Source organism: Leopardus geoffroyi, chromosome C3 (assembly GCF_018350155.1).
Source record: "Leopardus geoffroyi isolate Oge1 chromosome C3, O.geoffroyi_Oge1_pat1.0, whole genome shotgun sequence".
In the NCBI taxonomy this organism is placed as follows: Eukaryota; Metazoa; Chordata; class Mammalia; order Carnivora; family Felidae; genus Leopardus; species Leopardus geoffroyi.
In genome coordinates this window covers 73,248,320-73,257,931 of record NC_059338.1, presented here as the reverse complement: position 1 = coordinate 73,257,931, position 9,612 = coordinate 73,248,320, and the positions used below count along the sequence as shown (strand labels likewise).

At 57.3% G+C, this 9,612-nt stretch overlaps 1 pseudogene; it reads right to left on the bottom strand.

Moving 5' to 3' along the window:
* Window positions 1-940: 940 nt before the first annotated feature.
* On the bottom strand, window positions 941-1,597 carry LOC123586660 (annotated as a pseudogene).
* Window positions 1,598-9,612: the final 8,015 nt, after the last annotated feature.

Below are 9,612 nucleotides of genomic sequence, written 5' to 3'. Positions count from 1 at the left end.
GCCTGTCCATTTCTACACAGAAGGTAACTCTAGGCAGATGCGAAGCCCTAGCTACTTCTGGCTCCCTGCACGCGTAGACAAAGCAGTTTCCGGGAAGCGAAGGTCTAATCTGGTCTAAGATTTTGATAGAGCTTGTGGAGTGTTTATACACAAACCTGGAGAGTGCTGCTGTCTTAACAGTGTTAAGTGTTCTGAGTCATTAACATGGCAAGGTTGGTTTCTAATATCATTTTATTTTTTGAGCAGGTAAAAATTGTACATGGTGAAAAATTTCCTTTTAAAAGTACAGAAGGGTGACAAGGAAAAGTAAGTCATTTGCCAGATCCCCCCCGCTTCTGCGAGCCTCCGCAGAGGCAGCTGCCACTGTCACTCAGTGTGACAGTCGCTCAGCACAGCCATTGCAACCTATGCCCACAATGAGGATGGATGCACACTGCTCTGCCCTTGCTTTTGTCCTTAATGATCACAGCAGGTGGCATTGGCGCAGTGCCCTCCTGTGCCCACAGCTCCTCAGACTTCGTGAGTGTGCGCAGGCACCCCTCTTTCAGTTTGGCTTGGGGGGCTTTCCCTCCCAAGGGTGGGCAGCCCTTATTTGAAGGACTGACCTTGGGCTACCAGAGTCCGTTTCGTCTACACATGCAGAGACTCAGAAGCGGCTGGGGAGCCTCCTCTCCCCAGAGCGGTCCTCAGCCAAAGACAGAGGCGGAGAACGAATGCTCTGGCCTCCCTTCCCTCTCCTGGAACGGCTGGAATGCAACTGACCCTCCAGAGGCCCTGCAGGGTCAGCACCCACCCCTCTTGCTGGCACCCTCATCTAGGGAGCACAGCTGGGGACCCAAACAAGGTGGCAGCTCAGCGCCTTCGCTCCATGTGGGTTCATGAAGAACGTGCTCACTTTTTTTGTTTGTAAATGTTTTATTTATTTTTTATTTATTTTTCCGTTTTTACTTTTATTTGCATGTATGTTATGCAGAATTTACTCCCGGGCCATAAGTTTTTGCTTCTCCAGTTTCTTCTGGGATATCTTTTTCTTCTGTGCAACTTCCTCTTCTGGTTTAGGAACAACCTGTTCTTTTTCCGTGGGGACTGTCACAATGTGGCAGGGAGAGCTCATGCATGGGCTAATCCGACCGTGAGCCCTGTAAGTTCTACGCCGCATTTTGGGGGCTCTGTTCACTTGGATGTGCTCAATGACCAGAGAATCTACATTTAAACCCTAAGTGCAGCACTGCTCTCTGCATTTTTAAGCATGTGCAGGAAAAATTCGGCATGCTTTTTGGGCCACCAACCCCGTGTCCAGCCCCACTGTTTGGCCTGGGCCCACCTACCAACTCCACCATTGTAGTGTTGGAATGGCACACGTTGCTTCTGCAAAGTGACATCGTTCAGATACTTGGTGGCTTTTCGGATATGCATACCCTTGATGGCCTGGGCAGTTTCCCGCGTGTTCTTAAAGTGAACACGAAGATTTGACCCTGATGACTTGCGTGATTTTGTCGGATTTTCTGGGTCAAGTGAATAGCGAACCATTTTCAGAGATCGCCTCAGGCCACTTATGGGAAGAGGAAGAGCGGTGGCTCCTGGGAGAATTCATGCGCACTCCGTTTTATTTATTTTTGAGAGAGAGAGAGAGAGAGAGCGAGAGCGAGCGAGCGTGAGTGAGGGAGGGGCAGAGAGTGAGGAGGACAGGGGATCCGAAGCAGGCTCCAGGCTCCAAGCTGTCAGCACAGAGCCCGACGCGGGGCTCGAACCCACAGACCATGAGATCATGACCTGAGCTGACTTAACCTCTTACCTGAGCCACCCAGGTGCCCCACATCTTTTCTCTTTTTTTGTAAGTTTATTTATTTGTTTGAGAGAGACAGACAGCGTGTGTGGGGAAGGAGCAGAGAGAGAGAGAGGGAGAGAGAGAGAATCCCAAGCAGGCTCCACACATGCAACACAGAGCCTGTTGTGGGACTCGAACTCACAGACTTCCAGATCATGACCTGAGCCAAAACCAAGAGTCTGACGCTTAACTGACTGAGCCCCCCAGGCGCCCGGCATCCGTGCCCACTTCCTGTGACGGCACATTTGTTATTTCCGTTGTATTTATCTGACACCATGTATTTATTCCACGGAGAGCCCGGTACATAGATCAACTCGCCGTCTCCAACACGCGTGCGTAGACGTGTTGAGAGAAAACTCCTAGACGTCGAGTGGCGGGGTCGAAGGGTAGTGCGTTTGGTACCGTGAGCCGTGCTGTGTGGCCCCCGTGGAGGCTGCAATCGCTAAGGCCCCAGGGAAGCTGGAAGGGACAAAGGGGCAGAGCCGGTTTTGTTCTCCCGAGAGGAGGCCTGGCCCCCTTTGTTCCGGTTCCCGCTGGGGGGCGCACACACCACGCGGTAGGAAGGGCAGGGAGGGCTCGGGGCTTCCGGTTTGCGGAAGGTGCCGCCTGGAGCCTGGATTGTCAGAGCAGCGGGACGCACTTGGTTTGCACGTGAGGAAACTGAGGCACGGGGACTGGAAGGGGTGTGCACCTCCCACTAGCGCCCGGAAACTCTTGTCACGCCATACACCTTCCGAGCTGCTGGCCTCCCGAAGTGCCCTCCGTGGCCCCGACCTCCACCTTGACCTCCACCTTGACTCCTCCCAGCCCCGTCCTAGGACCCGCGTGCTGCAGAGTGAATGAACGAGCTGCGAAGGAAGAAGCACAGACGCCATGGTCTGAACGGGTGATGTCAGGAACGGGGTCACCTGTCCCCGCCCCAGGGGTGCCTGAAGTCAGGGTGGGGGGCTCCCGGAGGCACCTGGTCGCGTCCCTTTCAACCCCCCTGACTTCTGGTGTTTTTAATTTGCTAGCTGATGTCGTTGTCGGTAGCAAAACATTAAAAATTGAAATTTTACATCATTGATTTGGTGACTGAGTACTGATAAAATTAATAATGCTAGTAAGATAAAATGTAGAATTTTGTCGCGCACCTTTATATCGTGGAACTTAAATGCGAGTATTCGGCTTCTATGCGGACTCACCCGAATTGTACAATTTGTATTGCGTACGTGGTGCATGCAAATGCGTTTTGTTCCGGCCAGCAGAGTGGAGCACTGCACAAACAGACCGCGGTTGCTGCGTCCCCCTGGGCAGGTGCCTGTCCCCAGTGCCCACAGAAGCGGGCAGCTTCCCTTTTGCTCCCTGGAGTCCCGCCGAACCCCCACACACAGTGGTCCACGGCGCTCAGGCCTCACCGTGGACACCGCAGGTGCACGGGCCAGGCCACGAGGAGCAGGACGGGCAGAGTAGGAGGTGAACACAGAGATGGGCCCCAGGCCTCCTAAGTTACTCCTTACATGCATCTCTTCCTCCCAAACAAGGAAGAGAAGCAGCCACTACAGGACCCGAGCTCCTTCCTTGGGCTTTGGCTTTGCTCAGGGCCAGCTGGGCCTGCAGGAGAAGGACAGGCTGCGGTGACAGGGGCTGTGGGCAGAGCTGCGGTCATGCAGGAGGTTGGGCCGGGGCTCGAGAGTCCCCTGGGCACAGCCACCCATGGGAAGAGTGAGCCGTCTTGAGAGCCCGTTACAGAGGGGTGCGGTGCCCACTGCTAGGGGCAGAGTGGAGACCCAGCCCTGGGCTGAGGGTCAGCCCTGCTCCCGGTCGAGGACCCTCCCTGCCCTGTCCCCCTCCTTGGGCAGCTTCAGTGATGTGGGAACTGGGTGCCTGTGCCACAGCTTGTGACCTTGCAGAAAGGAGCAAGTGTCAGCAAAGTTTTGCTGAAGCCTGAGCAGCAGGGCAGGAAAAGGGAAGGAAATGAGACCACCCTGAGCACACGGCGGGTGGCGGGGGAGGGGGAGGGGCCAGGCCGGGGGGGGGGGGGGGATGGCAACCGTCCCTTCTCATCACAGACAGAGGGCTCTGCCATCAGCCCATCTCACGGGTGGGAAAACTGAGGCCCCGGGAGTAAAGGGAGCTGCTCTGGAGCTCTACATCCCTCGTGCCCCACAGCCCTGTCTTCGGACACGAGCAAAGGAAGGACTGCTCTCCCGGCTCCCCACGGCGCGGTTCTTTCCAGGCTGATCCACAGCTCGGCCACATGCAGATGTCACATTGGTCATTGTGACCCTAGGGGACTTGCAAGATGCTTTTGCCCAAAAGCCCCTTCCCGTCCCTGTGGCCAGATGTACAGCGACAAAGTTTTGAAATCACTGTGGGTTTTTTTTTTCTCACGTTGAAAATTCTGTGAATTGTTGAAAAAAAATTCTTTTTAATAGGCAAAAAAGAAAGAAGAACCCCCTGGAATCCCACTGCCACCAAGCAGAACAAATCCTTTGTTACTTACTTGCTTAGTACATCCTTATGGAGCAGCTACTATGTGCCAAGGGGGGGAACAGCACAAACACGTGAGTGTGCAGAGGGGCTCAGTACCCAAGCACCTCTCATCTACTCACCCGCCCCGACAGCCAGTCATGGCGGGCCTGTCTACACCGGGGTATCTCCAAACGGCAGGCTTCCGGGCACCTCCCCATGCGTGCCATTTACACGAGCAGGGAGGGCCTCCCACATCGCAGATTTCCCTGCCAAGCCCACCCAGGTGCAACCCCCTGGTAGGAGCCACGGCCCAGCTGCCAGGGTGAGTCCGCCGTGTAGGTGATGGGGCCCTGGCTCCACCCCTGGGGTCTTCCAGCGACAAATTCCGTCTGCTTGCTCAGGCGGCCTCATCCTCCCACAGGTGGGGGTGGGGAGGGATGGCCCTGCAGACCAGGGCTCCCCAGGGATGTGGAGGGCGGGAGGGGAGGGGCATCTAAAGAGGCAGCATGTGCTCGAGGCGGAGGGGCTGGCCCTAATCTCACGGCCCCCTGTCAAGGGGAGTGTTCTTGTCCCTCCCTCAGTGCAGGAGCAGACCCGGAGCGAAATGCAGCCCCCGCCCCCGGGGTTGCCACTCCTCTGGGCTCAGGGCACCACCTGCCACCTCATCTAGAGAATGAATGCATGGTGAACGAATGAATGGGCCCATCCGCCTGGGCTGCAGCAGAGAGGAGACTGGCTTCCAGGTCCGGGTGCCCCGGGGCAAGCCACCCCCAGGTCTGGTGGCAGGGGACACGGTGCAGGGAGGCTGTTCTCTGGGACCCTGGTCCTGTAACTCTGCTTCCGCTGGCCTCAGACCCCTGGTCTGTCACGTGGGCACAAGGACGTTTCCTGGTTTGGGAGGATTGGGGGAGATGCCCCGAAGGCCCTGGCACTTCGCCCAGAGGGAGTCCCACTGCTGGCCTCCTCCTCACCACTTTGCTCACTGCCAGGGCCAGACTCCCCAGCTGAGGCCCTGAGCCGGGCCCCGGGCACAGAAAGGGGAGTGAAGACAGAGGAGACAGAGGTGGCCTCGCGTGCCTGGGAAAGCCCGCGGCGCAAGCCGGGTCAAGTGGGAGCTTCCACGGAGGGCCGGTGCCGGCCGCGAGACGGGAGCCAACCTCCCCCAACATGCCCAGACACGGGAGTGCGCAGGGCACACGGGGACACACTCACACCCACACCCTGAGATACAAAGATGCACACGCACGCATGCACACACAGACACGCTGGGGCCCACACGCGTGTGCACACGCACATACACGGCGATACACATCCCCGTGCACAGAGATAGGAACACGAGCACACACGCTGACTTTTCTGCTCTGCACTTACCATCACCCAACATACTATTTATTTTCTGTATTTGCCACGGACTTGGGGTTCGGGAGGCCCCCGCTCGGCCAGCTTGGCCAGCTTGTAATGAGCACCACAGACAGAGGGGGGCCGCGGGAGGGGACTTAAACCAGACATTTGTCCTCGGTCTGGAGGCGGGGAGTCTGAGAGCGGGGAGCCCACAGGGTGGGGTTCTGGCCGAGGGCCCTCTTCCTGGTCCACAGGCTTCTCTCTGTGCTCCGCCCTCCTGACCCGATGACCTGCCAACGCCCCACCTCCTCACACTACCCCCCTGGGGGTTACGGTGTTGCCACGGTTTGGGGATGACACAAGCATGCGGTCCACGGCAGCCACATCCTGGCCGTGAGACCCTGGGAAGCTATGACACTTTTCCGGGCCTCAGACGCTCATCTGCAGAGACAATAATGTGCCTACATCAGGAGCACCTGCCCGTCACCTGCCTTGTAATAAACAGATCGCTTAGAGTAGCACCTGCCACTCAGCTGCGGCTGTTAGTGCCGCATCTTGCCCGTTGCCGTCTCCACCCCGGACCTCAGCCCCACAAAGGCAGGGGTGCGCCTCAGCTCCCTACACACACCCCCACCCGGACCAGAGCCTGCGCCTTGCAGGTGCACAATCAGGATTTGGTGAACCTACGAGCAGCCCCTGGCGGTCTGCAGGGGCTTGAATTGAGAGTGGGAGGGGCCCAGGTAGCCCCACCCCCACCATCAGGAAGTCAAACCCAACCCAGGCAGGGGGACGGCTGGGGCCCAGGGCCAGGCCAGACCCTGGGGAACCGGTTTGTGACGCTTTTTCTCTTCCAGGGGCAGGTTGGGGGTGGAGGGGCAGGGGCCTTCCAGGGACAGGGATGAGGGAGAGGGGGACAGGGACGGGGTGGGAGGTCCTTCCCTCCAGAACACTCTGCATTGCTGAGCCACGCGGCACCCACCTGGGACTCGCTTCCCCTCCCTGCCCCAGCAAGGGCCCAGGCCTCCCTGGGAACAGCGGCACCTTCTCTTGGCCGCGGGGCCCCTGTGGCCTGTCCAGACCATGTTGCCACATCTGGACCAGCTGAGAGCTGGTGCTGGAGGCCCACTCGGGGGCACGTGAGAAAAGGTAGCAGGCTGGGTCCAGGCTCAGAGAACCCCAGGTCAGACCCCGGCATCACCACAGTCTTGCTGGGTGACCGGACCACGATACCCTGCTTCTTGATCTGTCAGACACAGTATCTTGTTAGTTTCTGCAGGATTTCCGGCTCCACAAATGGGATCGGCTCCTGCTAAGGGCCAGGCACTGCACATGATCCGGGGCTCCATGCAGCGTGGTTTGTGGCCAGTTGGTTCCCAGGGGTTGGGCTTAGGCCTGGTCCCCTATGGCTGCCCCTCTGTGCTGGGCTCCAGGCTGTGGGGAATGGGCTTGGGCTCTCTAACCCTCGGAGCTGTCATCGATCCGCCCTGACACTGCTGAACTGACCTCATTTCTGTCACCCTGGGCGTTGGTCCCTACAGAGAATAGCTGAGTGCCCCGTGGGTCTGCCCACGGCCGTGCCCGCGGAGACCATGCTCCGTCACACTCTGAGCTGCCTCAGGCCTGGAGCCAAGGTGCAGGAAAGGGCTTCAGGTCCCCCTGTCCTCAGTTCCCCCTGAATTTTCTGGGGTTTCATCATCCCCACCCCACCGTCACAGGGGACTCAGCTGGGGACAGAAGTGGGCTGGCCCTCCCTCTGTTAGAGGCAGACTTGGGGGGTGGCGGGCAGGTGTGTCCCGTCCATGTGTTCCTGCAGAGCGTGGAGGCGTGCGGAGCCTGCTCTGTGAATCGCTCCATCACCCGTCCCCGGGGCCAGGAGCTCTGAACACTCGCCCAGGCTGTGGCTGGATCCGGGACGTGCTGCAGGTGGCAGGAAGTCTAGGGGAAACCCAAAGTGGTTGCTATCTCATGAACATCAGCCCACACACAGAACTGCTCTGATATGGCCAGAGAGACAGAGATGAAGAAGGGCCAGAGGCTCCAGAATGTCCCGTCAAGGGGCTCGTCCTGGCCCTGGTCCTGTCAGGCATGCAGAGGGCTCTAGCTGTATGGACATTGGATGGGTGTGGGAGAAGGTAGAGACCACACCATATTTTGTCGTCCAGGGAGTGGCGGTGTGGCCCCACCTGGGGCCGTGGCTGGTCAGCCAGGTGTCTGGGGGGGGGGGGCCCAGCCCGAGATGCCCAGAGAATGAGGTGCCCACCCCATCCTCGCGAGGAGCCTGGCACATAGTAGGTACTCAGCGAGTGAGGGAAGCCTGATGGCTCACTAGGCATCAGGTGCAGTGCCAGGTGCTCTCATGGCCCATGATGTCGTCTCCAGCCACCTGCCAGGTGAGGGCGGAGGGCAGGCTGCTTCACCCTCTGGCCTGTCACGTGGGATGCTGCTCCCTGCGTCTGGGTTACTGGGAGGAACCGATGAGACAGGCAGAGAAACAGAAGGACTTGTAAAGTTTCAGGGTAGCTAATTTTAAATATCTCTGGATCCCCACATTACAAAAAGTAGAGGGCAAAACCAAAGAACAGCATTTGTGACAAGACTCAGCTAAAGATGTCTCCACGAACCCCAACATAGAAGCAGGCGGGGATACATTTAGCGTTTTCAGGTTTTACCCAGGAAAGGGGGCTCAGGCCCCTCTGGTCTCGCTTTCCCTAAGCCCCCCTGGAGGTCATCACTTCACCCCTCCTGCAGGGTGGGGCTCGGCCTGGAGGTGCGCAGGCCGGCCGGGCCTTTCCAAAGGACCCTAGACCTGCACATCAGGTGTCTACACCTCCGGGGGCAGAAAGGAAGGTGCAGCCGGGCAGCTGAGGGACCCGAGAACGGGACGGCCCTCAAGTGGCCGCAGGAACGCACTGGGGAGCACACACAGCCTCGGCCCTGCGGGGTCTCGCCATCCAAAAGCAGGCAAGTGCGAGGGGCTGCAAGGGAGGTGTGAGGGCCGAGTCCTGTGGAGCCCCACATTCAGACACCAAACCAGGTGCGTCTCTGGATCCAGGAGAATTAGAGAAGCCGCCCGGGACCACGATACCTAAAAGCTCAGAAACCAACTCATTGCGCCCAAATAGGAGCGACAGGAAAACACTGACATAAAATTCCATGCGGAGTTATTATTTAAAAAGAGAGAATAAAAGGCAGACCAACACCCCAGGTAGACAATGAAAGCCTTCTAGGAAGACAAACCGCAAACCAGATCCAAGTTGTGACCTACCAGTGATCAGGACCCGGAAGTGACCCACAGGAGGTGAAAACGGAGAAAGATAACCTACTGTTCATTGCAGAGTGAAGCTGTTAAAGACACAGTAAAAGCCAGGAACAGAGCAGTGTCAAGCAGAAATGAAAAGCCAAGGAGACAACACTCAGGAAAGATTTAAAATGAAGGAAAAAAGCAATTTCAGAAATAAAATCTAAACTAGAAAGAGCACAGGGGATAAAGCCTTACGAGAAATAAAACAGCGAACGGGAGGAACGTTCTTAAAATCAAAAAGAAACAAAGACACAGGTGAAAAGCGTTCCAGAGAACCAGCGAAGGCTAAACCCTCACTGGCCCGAGGTCAGCTGACAGAGAAGACACAACATGTGAGTAACAGGCACCCCTGCAAGAAGAGGGTCAAGAGAGAGCACCATGTGTTTGAAAATACGTATTTTTTAGTGGTTATTTGAGAAGAGAGCACGAGCAGGGGAGGGGCAGAGAGAGAGGGAGAGAGAGAATCCCAAGCAGGTTCCGTGACGTGGGTGCAGAGCCCAGCACGGGGCTCGAACTCACGAACCTCGAGATTGTGACCTGAGCCGAAATCAAGAGTCAGACGGTTAACCGACTGAGCCACCCAGGGGCCCCTTGAGAATACCAACCCAGAATAACCAACATTAAGACACATTCTAGTAAAATCATCAATCTTTAAAAAAAAAAGAAAAGAAAAAAATCCTCCAGGAAT